The 18,586-nt window shown below is 35.2% G+C and overlaps 1 pseudogene; it reads right to left on the bottom strand.

Moving 5' to 3' along the window:
* Positions 1-565: 565 nt before the first annotated feature.
* On the bottom strand, positions 566-2,020 carry LOC108316230 (annotated as a pseudogene).
* Between the last annotated feature and the right edge of the window lie 16,566 nt (positions 2,021-18,586).

Here is an 18,586-nt window from a genome sequence, read left to right as displayed (position 1 = left end):
CAATGAAAAGACAATATTTTTTTAACAGAAAAAAAGAAAAAATGAAAGAAAGAGTATTGTTGATTCCTTGGGCATCTAAAAGATAATATTCTGAATAGCCTCACAGCATACAGCACTTCGCACAAATAATTAATAAGCTCTTCAGGTTTAAAAAGCAGATGAGTCATCAGGGAGAAGTTGCAATGCATCGAGAGTCAGCTGTTGGAGAATTTTGAAATCATAGACAAGCTTGTGTGTTCATTAAGATTCTTCTCTTTTTAGGGTTTCTCCCCTTCTCTTCTTTCTTTTCCTTCCTTGTCTCCTTTCCCCAGAAAACATTTTTTAAAAACCAGCAGTTAGTGCAACTAATCTTCACCCAGCACACGGTGCAAACAAGTGGAACAAAAAAAAATTATATTCATTTCTTCTTTTCAGTTTTTATTCTCATCAGCGGTTAAAAAAAAAAAAGTCTGAGCTGTTTTAAGTCTTCATAGTTCCAAAATAAAAGATGAAAAGCCCATAAAGAGAAGAACATTCCCCCCAAAACGATGCGTCACAGATCCAAATGAGCCTTGTATAGTTTGTCAAAGCATGCTTGCTAAGGTTTTTCATCTTCTACAGGCTCACTGTGGTATTCTGCCATATACAGGCTCTTGTCAATGTTGCTTGGAATAAGTTTAATTTCTGTTCCCAGCTACTCCTCAGTATTTTTCAGGTTGAAGTGATCATCATATGTCATCAAGTTGATGGCTAAGTCAACATGACCAAAGCAACTTGATCTTCCAATACAATGGAGGTCTCCACCAGCTTTGGGAAATCAAAGTTTATTACCACATTCCCAGCTTGTATAGCAATACCTTGGGTAAACAGATCAGTGCAAACAAGATCGTGGCATAAGCCATTTTGGGAAATCATGAAACCCATGATTTTGATCTTCCTGCCTCATTTTAGCATGGATATAGAAGCAAGAATAACCCAGTTGAGAAATCTTGGCTAGGAATTCAACTCACTGAGAGAAGTTACAGAAAATGATCGACTGGTTTATCTGAAGCCTGGAGAAAAGTGTGTTGAGGCAGTGTACTTTTTGGTGCTCAGTTATGTATGTATAGTACTGGGTTACTCCCTTCACAGTAGTTCCTCCATTAGATTAATCTCATAGGGTTCTGCAATGGGGAATTCATGAATTTCTGTACATTAAGAGGGAAAGCAGCGGAATATAGTAAAATCTGCCTGTTTTTAGGTACTGTGAGAATTATACACTCCATTATCTGCACAAAATCCTGTGACAGCAACTTATCTGCCTGCTTATCCAATGCTATCATTCCGACAACATCATTTGCTACTCCTTTCTTAATAAGATCCAGGATTCTCCAGGGGCAGCAATCACCACGTGCACTGTATCATCAAGCCTCATTGTGTCATCTCGTAAACTGGTTCCTCCTGTGATTACAATCACTTTGGCCCATCTCACGTGTTTGCTGTAGTGGATGCAAATTTGACTGACCCGTAGAGCAAGGTCTCCAGTGGGAACAATCAACATTGTTTGCATATTGTCTTTCTTCAGGTCTGCCATTCAAGTAAGGGAATGAGGTTAAGCACGGCTCTTGCCTGTTCCATTTTTTGCTCTAACTAAGGTATTCCTACCAGATAAAGCAATGGGAATGCTCTCCTCCTGAATAGGAGATGGCTTTTCTAAGCCCACTTTAAAAATTCCCATCAGTAACTCCCATTTCAAACAGTAATCTTCAAGGTTGCTTCCTTTTGTGGAAGTCACATCTGAAGTTTCGATTCTTAGATCCTTTGGAGGGAGTTTTAAAGTCTTTCCAGTCATTAACAGATTAAATAGTGGTGGTCACACTCTGTGTTTGCTGCTGAGTGCCATTATTGATTGTGTTGGTGTTCTTCTCAGCTGGTTCATCTGTTGCTGTGTCTGTGTGCCCCCTCCTCCAGGGCCAACATTGCATTTCATAGAGCCCCTCAGCTGACCATTTTGACTGGACCGAGCCATTGTAACAGGGTTCTCTATTCTGGTCCTGCTCATGCTGTTTGAGTTGCAAAGGTGTCTTTCAAATTTCAGAGCTTTTGAACGTCCGTAGAGAAACTGTAATAACAGCTTATTAGGCTCTCCAAAATGAATAGATATATTAAGTCTTGCTCAATAAATGAGCTCTTTATGGCAATGCAGGCAAGCAACTGTAAGTCTCTGAACGGTAAACAGCAGTAACTTGCCCTCTTGCGTGGAATCAGCTTTTTATTTTTAACAAGCCCTCTAATTAGCTTGAGTTATATCTGAATTCACTCATGTCAATCAGTGAGGCCACTCCCGCTCGGCACTCTTGGTCCTTTATTGTTGATCCCAAGGTCTCAAAATCTATATTTATTCTTAACTATCACATTTGATCATAGTTCTTTCAGTTGCTTTTCATTTAGCACTGCATTCTTTAATACAGTAAATTACATATAAATTTATTAAATAAGATATGTAACAATTATAAAATAGATTATGTTGTATGGGTTGTCTACTAATTTTACTATTATTTTCAATAATTGATGCTTTTAGTCAATGTTTTAATTTTTTTTAAATCCACAAAATATTTTTTTATTTTGTATTGATGCTACTAATTTAATTATATTGTTCTTTCAAAATCAGTGAACAAACATATTCTATAAAAAGGCAAATTCATTTTCATATTTGCTACATGTTCTATTTTCTGATCTGACAGATTTAAAGACATCTTGAGTACCAATTTCTTTTGTATAGGTCATCTCTTTTCCTTTCCCAATTTTAGCAGCAAGTTGTTTGTTAGTTTTTACTTCAGTTAGGGAGAATTTGTTTGTTTACCTACTTTCATGAAGTTTTTGTATAACTAATAATGGATTCATTATAGAACAATGTTAACATATTGATAGATTCTTAATTATTTTAAAAAAGATTTTACGACAAAAATATTGCAATAAACCTAATATTTTGTAAGCGTATTTCAGAAATACTGAAAACTATAATTGAGCAAGAGCTACACATATGATATCTATGAGTATATATGTGTTTTCTGAATAAAGGCATTTAATTTTGTGGGAAAATCAAGGATATGCTGCCTAACATCATGGTGCTTGCTCTACAGTAATAGGATATTTTTAAACCTTGAATATAATTTTTTAATGATAAGGGCATTCAAAATAATAATAATTAATTATATTTTAAACTTGACCTTTGTTTATTGAATATATTTATCATTAGCTTAATTTTAGCATATAGATATTATATTTTTGTTAACATGAAACATTAGAGAACAAAATTGTGATACAAAGATAATTCTGATAGACTAGAAAAATAGACCACATCTGACAAGTGACCTCTAAAAACTGCAAGTGAAAGCCATGAAATTAATTTCAAAGAACCGAATGGCCATAGCAGCAGATTATATTAAAACAAAAATTCTTGGGGACTTTAGTTGACACAAACATCAATGACTCAATATTTTGACATAAATGCCAAAGTAGTTCATGGAACTTCAGTCTGAATTAGTGGAAGCAGAGTGGTCATCATGAAATCCACAGCAAACCTGCCAGTTTTCTTCTTTAGACCGACTGTATTACTTATTTGCTTTTTGTTGAACCATGTTTATTGGCGTCGACAAGGCTGGACCCGCTACAAAGAGATTGGATTCAATTTGAGAGACTCAAAACCTTCTGGTAGGGAAAGGACAAAGAGAATGGCAAGATTACCCTACCTGTTGTAAGGAAGAACAAAAAAAGACACAAATAGAGACATAAAAATCAGGATTTGGTGAAACTGTGTAGAGGATACAGTCATAGTTACAGTAATAGCATCTCTGCACATGATAAGTGTCTGCAAAATTTTAAATCATCTTTCCTGAATACAGTTTTGAATATTAAAACTTTACAAACAGAAATAAGTCATTGCTTAACAAATGGATATTTTTAATTTTTCCAAAATACTTAAAATTACAAATAGAGTATGAATTACTAAACATGTTTGAATGTTTTTAATAATTTACAATTTCATAAACAGCATAAGTCTTAGAACAGAACAAAGATATTTAACTACTATAAACTATTTCTTTGCATTTTATCTTATAAAAATAATGTATTCCAATGTAATATTTTACCATCATAAGCACAATTCTAATGAGCAGAAATTGAATCTGTCAGGCCAATGTATCAAATAAACCTAGATTCAAAGTTTATTATTTTTTGTCCTTACTATTGATCCATGTAAGCTTTTGTTTCCTGGCTCTCTGGATCCTCCTGCATAGCTTTTGCTCTGCTTCTCAGAAATGTGTAGAATAAATGTGGCAGGAAAAATTAACCTACATGTGTTCTATCCACTGCAGGCCCTAAAGTAAGCACTTTCCAATTTGAAGTCCATGAAAATAAATGATAAATAAAAATAAAACACAGATCAAAACACAAAGACATACATGTAGATATAGCAATTTAGTAAAAATAATTCCAGTTCTGTGAAGCACCCAGTAGGTCTTACAACCCTGGCAGTAGTAGAGGTAAAACCTGGAATCTCAGCCAAATTCTACTCTCTTAAGTCAGGCATATTTCTGAACCATTCATGGTCTTAAGCTGTAAAATGGGAATGTTTTAAATAAGTGATTCATGTTGTAAGCATAGTAAAATTGCTGGTATATATTAAATTATGAATTAATGTTATTTTTCTTTTTATTATATCAATATATTCACAAATGATAATATGTTTTATTTCCTGGGTTGTTATGAGAATGAAGAGAATATTGAAGGAGTACAATATTTTCATATTGTGAATCCATTGAAAGATAAAAGACTTAATAATCTTTGCTTGTATTAAATAAAACCTTCTAATTTTATTTTCAAATATATATGCATCTCTAAATAAGTTTCCAAAAGTTTTGGGACTTCTAGAATTAGTTGCTGCTAATATATAAAATAACAGAGTTGATATTTAAAGTTCCAACTTCTAAAATGGCGTTTGCCACACATGCAAATGTTAATACTATAGTTAGAACTTAGATAAATATAAAAAATTGAAAATGGCAATATTGATCTTTGAAAATGCAGATCATTTGAAACACTAAGCCTGTGGCATTTACAAAAAATAAAATTGGATAATGCTATGTTTAAATATTTTTAACTATTTTATTGGATTAGTCTGTAGGTTATAAATACATTTATATTAGCACTCTTTTAAGTTACTCTGTGTTTTTAGTACTTTCTGTTTATTTTTCAAAGTATAGCTATATTCTACACAATAATATGCTATAGCTCAGGATTTCCTTTATATTTTGCTTTTTATAGGTTACAAAGTTATCAGAATATATATATATATTATATATATATAAATATATATATATATAATAATTATATATATATATATATATAATTATATATATATATATATATATAAATTTAAGGTATTATGACCATGTCTTGTGTCCCCACAAAATAAAACAATTACTTGAGAGTTGCAGTAATTAGCACTTGCTTTAGAATCCATTAGATTTTTCAAAATTTAATGAATCTGTAAAAGTTCATCAAACTGACATTTACAATTACTCCTTACCAACAGTAAAGGCTAATAAAATAATTTTTTTTTAAAATTAAATGTATCTACTCTTAAATTGTATCTTATCAGACTAGGGCAGGTAATAAGAAGTAGACATATAGTTATCATGTAGATTAGTTTATTATTAGTTGCATAAAACCATACTCTGAAGAAAAAATTAAGTGTAAGGTCAGATTCACACAGAATAGATGGAGAGACAGTGTTTGAAAATATAGTGATTGTAATAATTGTTAGTAGATAGTGGTAAAGGAAGAGATTTCATGGGCAGAGATGAGAAATTCAAGAAAAATAATAGTCTGGAAATTCCAATGTCAGTGGCAAAAATAATCAGTGATGCAAAGTATGTGTAAAATAGCAATAAATGGCAATTGGGACCACATAAGCTAGTCAAGAGAGTTCCTCAAATGCCTAAGCACCTTTCATTTAAGAACGGGAAACTTTTAAGATGCCAAAGTAAATAAAAACACAGCATGTGTGTTGCTTTTGATAAAAGAGACTGAACATAAAGAGACTTTTTAAGACACTATTGCAACAATCCTGGTGAGATAAAACTAAGGATATGAATTAGTGATGCAATTGTAGGATTAAAAATGAGAGAAGAGTGTAACTGCATATGTAAATTCCACAGGTCTTGGCTGTATATTCCCCTGAAAAGTGAAGATTTAGAAATATGGGGCAGAGGCACCAAGCAAATAGGGAGGAGAAATCCGATCATTTCCAGCATTCTCAGCAATGTTTGTTCTTTCCTCAGTTGGAAAACCAGACATTTGTTAAATTATGTCTCTCCTCCTTCCTTTTCCTTCCCCTATTCTTTCTCTCTTCCTGCCTGCACGCAACCACACAGACATACGCATACACACATACTCATACGCATGCAAGCAATTACAATCGATATCATCATTATCCTCATTGCCACCATCACCACCACCATCTTTAAACTCTGCCATCCTGTTTCAGATTAATAATGTTACAAGAAAAAAAAAACAAACCTTATGCAATTAAATTTTACAGAGTTTAATTGAGCAAAGAACAATTCACAAACCGGGCGGCCTTTGAACAAGATTAGATTCAGAGGAAGTCCAGTATTGTCCCCTGGTCATAGAGAATCTATGAACATGAAAAGGAAAGTGACATGAAGAAAACAGAAGTGAGGTATAGAAACTGCTGGATTGGTTCCAGCTTGGAGTTTGCCTTATTTGAATACAGTTTGAACAGTTGGCTGCCTTTAATTGGCTGAAACTTGGTGATTGGTACAAGAGTAGGTTGCAGTCTGTTTACACACCCAGTTAAGATAGTGTTCACTATGTATGGAGGAACTTTACTGAACTTAAATTACGTAAGGACACCACTTTAGGCTAAGTTTAATTTAATAATTCATATAATTTCTTCTTGCTCCATTTCAGCTTACCTTATCTATTCTCATTACAACTGCAGTATCCTTGCTCCTCATTATAGATCTCATGTATTTAGAATGTATCTCTCTTTGTGCTGCTTTTTCCATTTATTTCCTGTCTCACTTTTAAATTCACCCACAGTTTTACGTGCTTACTGTTTTCTTCATGTCCTATTAATACTTCATCTGCTGTAATCTGGCTCATATTCACCCAATCTACAGAATTTTGTACTATGAATTTCTAAATGTCAAATCCTGTAGACTCCTCTCAGGCATCATCACACAAAAACATGTTCTGCCTTTGAAACTGAAAATCAGATTTAATTTGAAGTTATATTTGTATACCTTTAAAAGTCACTATAGTATCCCTACTACTTGTTCAATTTCTATGCTCTCCATCTTATTCAAGACATCCACAATTTTTTACCTTGACTTTCATTAAAATTGAGTAACGTGCAATATTTTCTTCTAAACAGTTTCCAAGGATATTTATTTTTAATGCAAAAATATGATCATTATGTTGCTTCTCAATGCAAACACATGCAAACATATATACACATGCCTCATTGGATAAACCAGCTAATGCACTCTACTTTAGCCACACAGCTATTCTATGTTCTTTCTCTTAGAGTTTCATTAATGTCTTTTTGCTTTCTTTAGCACACCTTCATCTGCCCAGTAGTATTTAAATCATCACAGAGAACTCTCCCGTGACATTTATTTCTAAAAGTCTCTCAAATAGGACTGGTTTTCTATTCAAACTTTTATAAATTTGTAAAGTTTGTTTTCTTTGCCATTCTTTGTAATTAAACATTCATACATTTTTGGGTAATAACTAATGATATCTTTCCATTCTAAACTGGAATCCGAGCTATATGAGAGTATAGAGCTTGGTCTTACACTGTGAATCTTTGTGTATCTTTTCATTTCCTTTCCTCTTTGCCTGCAAAATTATAGCTATCCATTTACAAGTTTTTTGACGAAAGAATGAGAAAACACAAAGAAAGAAGGGAGAAAAAATATAAACAAGACAAAATATAGTGAGAAAGTAAGAATTTTTTATTCACTTAAAATTATCCTATTACCGCTTAATACACTGATATGTCAAGTTTCCTAAATATAGTGCTCTAAAGTTAAAATAGCCAATAAGTGATTCTACAAGGGCTTACTCTATGAAAACAGGATACAAAATTACTCATTCAAAGACCAACATACTGTCACACTTAGGGTTAGGTTCTAGCCCACACTTGAGTCCAAGGGGAGTGGGTGAATAAGCGAATAGCTGAAAGAACACTCAGGAGATCGTAGGCAGGGGAAATGTAGTTTTATTCAGCAGCTCTCTCATCAGCAGCTTACTCACGCTACCTCTCTCACGCTGTCCGCCTTTATCTTGGCTGTCTGCTATGGCTCTGTGGCTCCTCTCGGTAGTTGGCTCTGCAGCTCCTGCCACCGCCAGGCCTGCAGCTACCCTCCTGGGCCTGTAAGGCCAGCTCTGGCAGCTTAACTCTTTCCCTCTGGGCACAAGCTGGTTCCTGGCTCTCCCTGCCTGCTCTTCAGGGGTCAGTAGCATTATTCTCTCTCTGAGTGCACGCGAGACAAGCCTTGTCATTCCCTGACATCCCCCTCTCTGGCTACAGGATAGGTGGTGTTGGTACTCTCTTTCTCTGGGTGCAAGAGCACCTGTACGGTGTCAGCAGGGCAGCTATACCTTTTCCAAACAACAGTGGCTCCAACCCATGCATGAGCTTACATAAACAGATTATATAATAAGTGGAGTTGTACGCCTGTGCTCCAAACTTGCTGAGTCCCTCTGGCTGGCATGTCTGCCTCAGCCTATTGTTGACCAAAGGACACCCATGTACCTTACATACATCTTAGTCTCAAATTATCAGTTTTTTAATTTTTTGGTTTGAACTACTTGTTAGTGTATTTTTTCTCACATTTTTGTCTACTACTCATCTATACATAAGTCAAAATTTTCTTGATTTACTTTTTTCTGGTTTTCCACCTGTATGAATGTATTCTATGCATGTCAAAATACATCTCATGCTGTGTATTTTTCCCAAATATGATATTTTTTGAAACTGTTCTCATATTTTCCAATATGCTGTAATCTAATCTTTAAGCAGGTCTGCTGGATTGCTTGCAAAACAGATTGGACTTATTGCAGAGCCTTCTTGTCCTCTGGGCCTCACACAAAACTAGTAGTTTTGCAGTCACTCAGTAAATGGGCTGGAGTAACACAGTCAAATAAGGAATACATTGTTTTAAAAATCCAAATAAGCTCATTAGGCTTATTTTATGTTTCTTTCTTGGTTGTAGAAGGTGCCAGGTGCAACAACTTTTCCTTCATCTTAGAAGTAGTATTTCAACATGCCCCATACCACTGAACTCCTAGAATTTCCATTGAAGTAGAAGTCCCCTAAGCCCCCTGAATTTTTATCAGACATATTTTCTACTCTCTGACACACAAAAGTTTTGCTAATTTTAATAAATAGTGGCTGCTTCCTGCTCACAAGTTTCAATCACAATAATTTAATCATTGTAATGGGCCAATGTCATTCATCTATGAAAGGAAAAAGACATCAAGATCTCTGTAAACTAATTGATGATATCAAGCTGAAAAGTTGATAACCTGTGAGGTAGGACAGTAAAAGTGTATTGCTGACCTTACCAGCTGAAAGCAAATGGATTCTGTTAGTTCTTATGAATAACGATGGAAAAAAGGCATTTGCCAATCAAAAGCTGCATACAGGTAGCAGGATGTGCATTACTTTTTACAAGAAATGAAACCACGTCTGCTACAGCAGGTGCAACTTGAATTTCCACTTGGTTAGGTTTATAATAATCCCCTATTCTTTCAGAGGTTCATCTGTCTTCTGTACAGGCTAAGTAGTCAAGTAGAATGAGAATGTGGTAGGAATCAACATACTTTCATCTTTAAAGTTTTTGATGGTGTACTAATCTCTAACAGCCATCTAAGTATGCAGTATTAGTTGTTATTTGCTATTTTCTTAGGTAAAGGCTGCTCTAATGGCTTCCAGTTAGCCTTTCCCATCATAAGAGCCCTCATACCATATATCAGAAAAACAATATGGAAATTCTGCCTGCTGCTAAGTGTATCTATTCCAATTATGCATTCTGGAATTGAAAAAATAACCACAAGATGAGTTTAGGGGTGCACTGGGCCTACTCACTTTGAAACAGATCTGAAGTAAAACTCTGTCTAGGCTGAGTGCAGTGGCTCACATCTGTAATGCCAGCACTTTGGGAAGCTGAGGTATGCAGGTCACCTGAGGTCAGGAGTTCAAGGCTAGCCAGCCAACATGGTAAAACACCATCTCTACTAAAAATACAAAAAAAAATTAGCCAGGTGTGGTGGTGGGTGCCTGTAATCCCAGCTACTAGGGAGGCTGAGGCAGCAGAATTGCTTGAACCCAGAAGGCAGAGGTTGCAGTGAGTCGAGATGGCACCATTGCATTCCAGCCTGGGTGACAAAGCAAGACTCCATCTCAAAACAAAACGAAATGAAACGAAACAAAACAAAACAAAACAAAACTCTGTCGATCACCTGAACCCTCTCTAGTCCCATACTCTGACTGGCGGGCCATTACAACATTTTGAATCTTTTGGAACCAGTGCTAGTTAAGAGCCAGTGTCTGGTAGGACCTCCAAAACACCAATTATTTCTGTTTCTCTAATTCACAGTCACTCTGGTAAAGTCCACATTTCCCTTTGGGAAAGGCTGGAAGAAATAATAATGGTATAAATTAGTGGTATTATAATGGGTTCTTTTTATGTCATGCCCTTACAGGTAAATCTCATTGCAGGCTGTTAAGATTTTTGGAGCATGGTCCTTCAATCATCTGCAGATAATTTTAAAAAAAGAAAAAGAAAAAAGAAGGCTGAGCTTGTTGTTGGGCCTTCAGTGCAGGCTGATTTCTTCCTCTTCCACTCCTGTTTCCCTCTCTTTTCTTCCAGAAGTGTTTAATCAAAAACATTCTGCACCATAAGGAATAGAAACTTGCATGCAAAAATTTACCTAGGAATTGGCTGTCTAGAGAAACCAATTTATGACAGTCTTTACTAGGAGCAATCTTAAAAAGAAAGCTGTAATAGGGGGCACCTCACTGTCAGCCTAACAATGAGGGCCCCATCTATGGCAGCGAGTCTTACACAAGGAGCAGTAAAACTACTAGCACTCATACAAATGGTATATATAATGATATATACTGATGGAAATAAATCATTAACAGGATAAATCAAGTATTTTAGACATATGGGGGATAGAATATATATAAAATAATGTACTTGAGGGCTATCACTAAAAGTAGCTGAGCTCTGAAAGAATGTAATATAAATCTGAGCCAGATGAATTGTTAACTGAATGCTAAGTGTGTAACCAGATGTCCTCTCGGTAGTTTACACTGTTTTCATTTCCTACAATAAAAGGGAGAAAAACAAATCTGAGTACCAGACCTGGGATTTAATCAAAAGAAGAGCCAAGCTCCAAACAGTGTTGAACTCCCAACCAGAGCAGATCTGTTTGGCCAAGTTCATGAACCAGTTACAAAAGTATAAAGCATTGACACATAATATGAGGCAAGCAGCATCTGGGTTGATAATCACCAAACTGTGAATCATCAAATTTTCCTGAATCTGATGTGCTTGTAAAAAGGGACCTTGTCCTCCTTTTTGAGAGCTAGTGTTTTTTCCTTGCTTAGAGCTGATGCAGAAGTTTCTTCTCTCCTAAGATACCATGTTTCCCTACCGCAATTCTATTCTTATGCTTTCTTCTTGGAAGGATGTCTAAGGCTAAAATTAAGCAACAATATAACCTCAGCAGTTATGTGCTGGCTCTGATAAGAAAAATGAACTAAATTTCTAAGGCATCCATAAGATTTAGCTGGTATGTGCCACCAGGAGTCAGGACACATTTGAGTTTGATCAGGCGGACCAGGCACCGTAATGGATACTTGATCAAATTAGGAGCATATTTCTTGATACATGAGTTAAAATTCTGTAAATGGCCCCACGAAATGGTGCAAAGTCGCTGTTAAGATGGCTCTTAGATGTATTGTAAAAGTTGTATACAATACTAAACGTAGTTAGTACTTAGAATTCTTGTGACAGACCATGGAAGAAGTATTTAAAATGCCCAGGGAAATAAGATAGAATGGATACATTATCTATTCTGACATATCCATATACAACAAATAATTATGTAAAGCTGACATATACAACAAATAATTAAGCTCCATTAGAAGAAACAGGGAATACATGTCTTACTAAGACAAAAAGGAATCATTAAAAAGAAAGCATGGCATCTCTCTTCCATATTAGGAATAATAATATAGGAAACTATTAAGGACATAAGCTTAATGATGGCTGTGAAGATATTGATTTTACTCTTAATAGAAGGTAATACATTGGTCTGCCAAAGTTTCATGCATACTAGCAAAGGACAAGATTCTCCTGGATCAGAGACAAATTTGTACTTACAGCAAAAGGTATAGTCAGAGTAACATTAAAGTTACTGGCAATCAGAAGCAAGGTGGCTTTTTGTATGGAAGAGAATATGACCTCATTTCTCAGAACTACTAGCTGCATAAACAATTCTAAGAAAGGTCCAGAATGAATGAGTAGTTACAGTCATGCAATCTTGACAAATCCAACAATATGTGTAGGCGTGTAAGGGACCCATGCTGGACTCTATCCAAATAATTAGTGTGCAGGCAAGGCTCCAAAATGATGGAGTCCAAGTGGATGCAATTATTGTAATAAGTGCAAGTGGCAAGGTCAGACCATCACAGGGATTCCTGATCCTCAGAGATTTATAAAGACAACTTAGAGCTGGCCAAGATAGATAGCCTCATTCCTCCTAGGTCCTTCCTCTTACTACTAAAATATACTGAGCCAAAACAACAAACAAGCATAGGAAAAACTGTAAAAGTTGGAAAGAAGTTGGCAGACTACTAAAAAGCCTTGTACTTAGAGGAATGACTCAGCAATGGGTCCTTGGGTTCCTTATCAGCTTTCATATATCTCAGACAGGACATTGCAGAAGTCTACAAGCCATAACTCTAATAAGCAATGACAAATAAAAGCTCAAGGAAAAACCTGTCTCTGTAGACAAAGGACTGAGAAAAAGTTGACCTAAATAAACATGAAACGTTTTTATAATACATGCTATACTCCAAACAAACAACCTCAGAAAACCATTCTCTTCATGCCCCCATGGTTTCAACAGTGAAGAATGGGAGTTGAGCATTCACCTCACCTTTCCCACATCCAATAAATGAATCAGAGGTTAGAATTATTTAACTAAGACTTGGAAACAGTCATAACAAAATTGCTTTAGCAAGAATTTTGTATCTTGTTGATAAAAAAAGAAAAAATATGTGATAAAGATATAAAAGCTACAGAAAAGAACTATATGCAAATTATAGAACTAAACAATGCAATGATAGCAAAAACCACAAAACTTCTGAATGGACTCAATAGTAGAGTCGAGATAACACAGAATAGTCTCTGTGAACTCTGTGAACTTGAGGTCAGATCAATTTAATTTATCAAATCTGAATAACATGAAAATAGAGTAAAAAAAAAGTACAGAATCTGGGAGAAAGAATGTGGTCCTGAGAAGATATTCAAATGAAAAGGGGTGAAGACTCCCCAAATGAGGGGAAAGACATAAATCTACATATTTAAGAATATGAATCCCAAATAAGAGAAACCTAAAAAAAAATGCTACGACATATGATAATTAACCCTAAAAAACCTAATGATAAAGAATAACCTTGGAAGTATTCAAAGAGAAATGGCAAATTATTTGTAGAGGAAAAAAAACATTTCAAAAACAGTAGATTTCTCCTCTGAAATACACACGTCAAAAAAAAAAAAATAGCATCGCATGTTTCAAACACTAAAAGAAAGGAATCATATGTTCTATATGTGCAAGTTCTATATGTGACGAAACTCCTTCAGGAATGAAGACAAAATAAAACATCATCAGATGAAGAAAAACTAAGACAAATTTTCACTACCCTTAATAAAATAGCTAAATGAAGATTTGTAAACATAACAAAAATGATAATAGAAGAGTTGGACTTCAGAAAAGAAAGAACATTGAAATTAATTAAAGTAAAGGTATATTCAAAGTATATTAAAATATAATTACATATATAAATTTATTGAATTACATCAGTTGGTTAAAGTAAAAAAAAAAAAAAGCTTTGTTTAGCATCAGTTTAAGGAGCACACAGGAAGTTGTTTAACCTGAATAGATATTACATAGTGGTTAAGTCAGGGCTTTTAGCACATGTATCACCTGAATATCGTACATTATACCCATTAGGTAATTTTTTTATTCCTCACCTCCCTTCAGCTCTCCAACCCTTCTGGATCTCCAGTGTCTGTTATTTAACTTTCTATGTTTGTGTGTACACATTGTTTAGCTCCCACTTAAAGTGAGAACATGCTGTGTTTAGCTTTCTGTTTGAGTTATTTCACTTAAGATAATGGCCTTCAGTTCCATTCATGTTGCTGCAAAATATATGATTTCATTATTTTTTATTGCCAAATTGTATTCTATTGTATATATGCCCTTTTCTTTATTGAGTAATCCACTGATGGACATGCAGGTTGATTCCATATCTTGTGATATATGCAAGAGAGAAGATTTTATTTTAACATAATGATTTCTTTTCCTTTGGGTAGATACCCAGTGGTGGCATTGCTGCATCTTATGGTGGTTGCTCTATTTTTAGTTCTTTGAGAAATCTCTGTAATGTTTTCCATAGAGATTGTACTAATTTACATTCCCACTAACAGTATATAAGTGTTCTCTTTTCTCTGCATTCTCACCATATACCTTTTTTCTTTCTAATAATAGTCATTCTGACTGGTGTAAGATGATAACTCATTATGGTTTTAATTTGCATTCCTTTTTTGATTAGTGATGTTGAGCATTTTTCCACATCCTATTTGACTATTCGTATGTCTTCTTTTGAAAAATGTATATTCATGTCTTTTGGTCATTTTTTAAAGGGGTTGCTTTTATTTTTGTTCCTGTTGTTATTGAATTGTTTGAGTCTCTTGTAAATTCTGGGTATTAGTCACCTGTTGGATGCATAGTTTGCAGATATTTTCTCCCATTCTGCAGGTTGTCTGTTTAGTCTCTTGATTATTTATTTTGCTATGCAGAAGATAAATGTCATTTATTTATTTATTTTTGTTTGTGCTTTTGAAGTCTTAGTTACAAACTCTTTGCCTCTACCAATGTCCAGAAGAGTTTCCCTTGGGTATTATTTTAGCATTTTTATACTTTCAAGTCTTGTATTTAAGTCTTTATCTTGAGTTGATTTTTTGCATATAATAATAGATAGGGGTCCAGTTTTGTTCTTCTGCATGTGGCAATCCAATTTTCCTGGCACCACTTATTGAAAAAGATGTCTTTTCTCTGTTGTATGTTTTTGTCAAGTTTGTCAAAGATCTGTTGGCTATAGATATGTGACCTCATTTTGGGGTTCTCTATTCTGTCAATTTAATCGTATTGATTCCCCTAGTTGGTCCCCAGAGGGACCTATAGACATTTATCATGGACCTTTTGACTAGGAAAATAGATTTGAACACTGCAAGAAAATTTGAATACATGTTTAAAGTCTACATGGATCCCCAGGAACCCAGGCCATTATCAAGGTCTTGTTCTAAATTGGAGCTCAGACATATCAGGTAATAAATGCAGATCTCACCAAAATCCAACTCACAGGATGTCCTCTACATCTAAACATTTACTCTGTGGTTACTTATTACTGGTTATATTCTAATAAAAATACATAGTTGTTGATATAAGCCCTTTTCTAATAGACCTAGTGCACAAGGCCAAGTAGACACCTCTGAAACTGTCCTCATGCCTTGGATGAGATAGCATATCAAAACAATATATTTTACATCATATTTATATTTACAATACATTTATATTATTTAAAAACAATATATTTTAGAGAGTTTAGCAGAAATTGGTGCCACTTTTAAAACTGAAGAATTCAGGGGTAGTGTGGCCTGAAGTATCACCATCTAATTCCCAAGTTTGGGACCTGCAAAATCCAGATGCATCCTCAAAAATCTTTGTAGACTACTGCAAATTAAAAACTAAAAACAAAAAACAAAACAAAATAAAACAAAAAAACCCCAAAAAAACTAGTATACCCACTTGCAATCATTTTTACATATGTGTTATCATTGCTAGAGCTGAAAAGGGGAACATATGATGACTACAGTGTTTTATACAGAGTCCCAATGGGAGAATTACAAGACAGCTCCCCATCCTGGTATTTGGAGCAAGGTTATAGTATCTACCATAGAAGATCATATACCTTTGAGGAAAAACAAACAAACAAACAAAATATAACAGAAACGTCTACTGGACTACTGAAAAGCTACTTGGTCCTGATAGAAAGTATCTGTTCATGAGGTACCTAGAGATGGCCCCATCACAATTGTCCATCATGAATTGGGTATTTTAGGAGCTTCTATGTCTACATGATCTTGTGGGCTCAACAAAAATCTTGTGGAAGATGGCAGTGGCATATACAGGATGTAGAAGTGGGAACATAAGTCACAAGAAAGTTGCATGAGAAATAACTCCAGAAGTTCATGTCATCATGCACTACTGCTGTCCCAGTGCCTCACCCATTCTTATGCCTCTGGTTATATGGGGAATCTTTACAAGCAGCTGATGAATGAGGGGGAAAAACATGAAGTTAGTTTAGTGTGGCCTTGAAAGAGAGTAATGATGTAAAATTCTTCTGATGTACAATGTTTTGCTTGAGCAATTAGCCACCTATAATTTGTAGAAAGAGAGGCCATTCATCATTAGAAAATAAAGTGACACATGGGCAGTGACAGATGTCTTTGCCGAGTCAGGGATCTGGAAGGAAAAAGATTGAAGGATTTAGAACAAGAAGTTCTATGCTAGAAACATATAGACTGATCTATGGAAAGTGATATGAAGTGTGAAGATTACTATCAAATATAAACATCCATTATACAGTATACAACTTATATAGTGTACAACTTATATACATCTTATATGAAGATGACCTAAACAAAAATAATATGTGCAATTAATCAGCTAATTGATATCAGTCAGCCTCTGTCATCAGGCAATCCAGTGCTAATATGATAGGCACATGAGCAAAGAGGCCATGGTGGCAGAGGTGAAAGTCCCAAGGCTGATTTGGCTACAATCACTGCTAAATGACTAGCCAGCCATGGAGACCAATACTGAGTCGCTGAGATGACATCATTCTTTAAAGAAATTATAATTGATTATATTAGACTTCAACGATTTGAGCCAGTGTTTCATTCTGACAAAGGTAAACACATAATGTGGTTGTATTAATGGGTTCTCACACTGCTTTGAAGAAATACCCGAGACTGGGTAATTTACAAGGAAAGAAGTTTAATTGACTCACCATTCTGCATTACTGGAGATGCTTCAGGAAACTTAGAATCATGATGGAAGGCAAAGGAGAAGCAAGCACCTTCTTCACAGGACAGCAGGACTGACTGAGTGCCAAGCAAAAGTGGAAGCTCCCTATGAAACTGTCAGATCTTTCCGAGGCCTTTGTTCTGTTCCATTGGTCTATATCTCTGTTTTGGTACCAGTACCATGCTGTTTTGATTACTGTAGCCTTGTAGTATAGTTTGAAGTCTGGTAGTGTGATGCCTTCTGCTTTGTTCTTTTTGCTTAGAATTGACTTGGCTATGCGGGCTCTCTTTTGGTTCCATATGAAGTTTAAGGTGTTTTTATCCAGTCCTGTGAAGAAGGTCACTGGTAGCTTGATGGGGATAGCATTGAATCTGTAAATTATGTTGGGTAGTATGGCCATTTTCACGATACTGATTCTTCCTAACCATGAACATGGAATGTTTCTCCATCTGTTTGTGTCCTCTCTTATTTCGTTGAGCAGTGGCTTGTAGTTCTCCTTGAAGAGGTCTTTTATGTTCCTTGTTAGTTATATTCCTAGGTATTTTATTCTCTTTGTAGCAATTGTGAATGGCAGTTCGTTCTTGATTTGGCTCTCTTTAAGTCTGTTATTGGTGTATAGGAATGCATGTTATTTTTGTACATTGATTTTGTATCCTGAAATTTTGTTGAAGTTGCTTATCAGTTTCAGAAGATTTTGGGCTGAGACGATGGGGTCTTTTAGATATACAATCATGTCATCTGCAAATAGAAACAATTTGACTTCTTCGTTTCCTATTTGAATACCCTTTATTTCTTTTTCTTGCCTGATTGCTCTGGCTAGAACTTCTAGAGCTACATTGAATAGGAGGGGTGAGAGAGGGCATCCTTGTCTAGTGCCAGATTTCAAAGGGAATGCTTCCAGTTTTTGCCCATTCAGTATGGTATTGGCTATTGGTTTTTCATAAATAGCTTTTATTATTTTGAGATCCATCAATACCTAGTTTATTGAGGGTTTTTAGCATAAAGGGCTGTTGAATTTTGTCAAAGGCCTTCTCTGCATCAGTTGAGATAATCATGTGGTTTTTGTCTTTGGTTCTGTTTATGTGGTGAATTACATTTATAGACTTGCGTATGTTGAACCAGCCTTGCATCCCTGGGATGAAGCCTA

The sequence above is a fragment of the Cebus imitator genome, unplaced genomic scaffold, assembly GCF_001604975.1.
Source record: "Cebus imitator isolate Cc_AM_T3 unplaced genomic scaffold, Cebus_imitator-1.0 Scaffold184, whole genome shotgun sequence".
Classification (NCBI taxonomy): Eukaryota; Metazoa; Chordata; class Mammalia; order Primates; family Cebidae; genus Cebus; species Cebus imitator.
The sequence above is the reverse complement of the archived record's forward strand: the minus strand, read 5'-3'. Positions and strand labels throughout refer to the sequence as shown.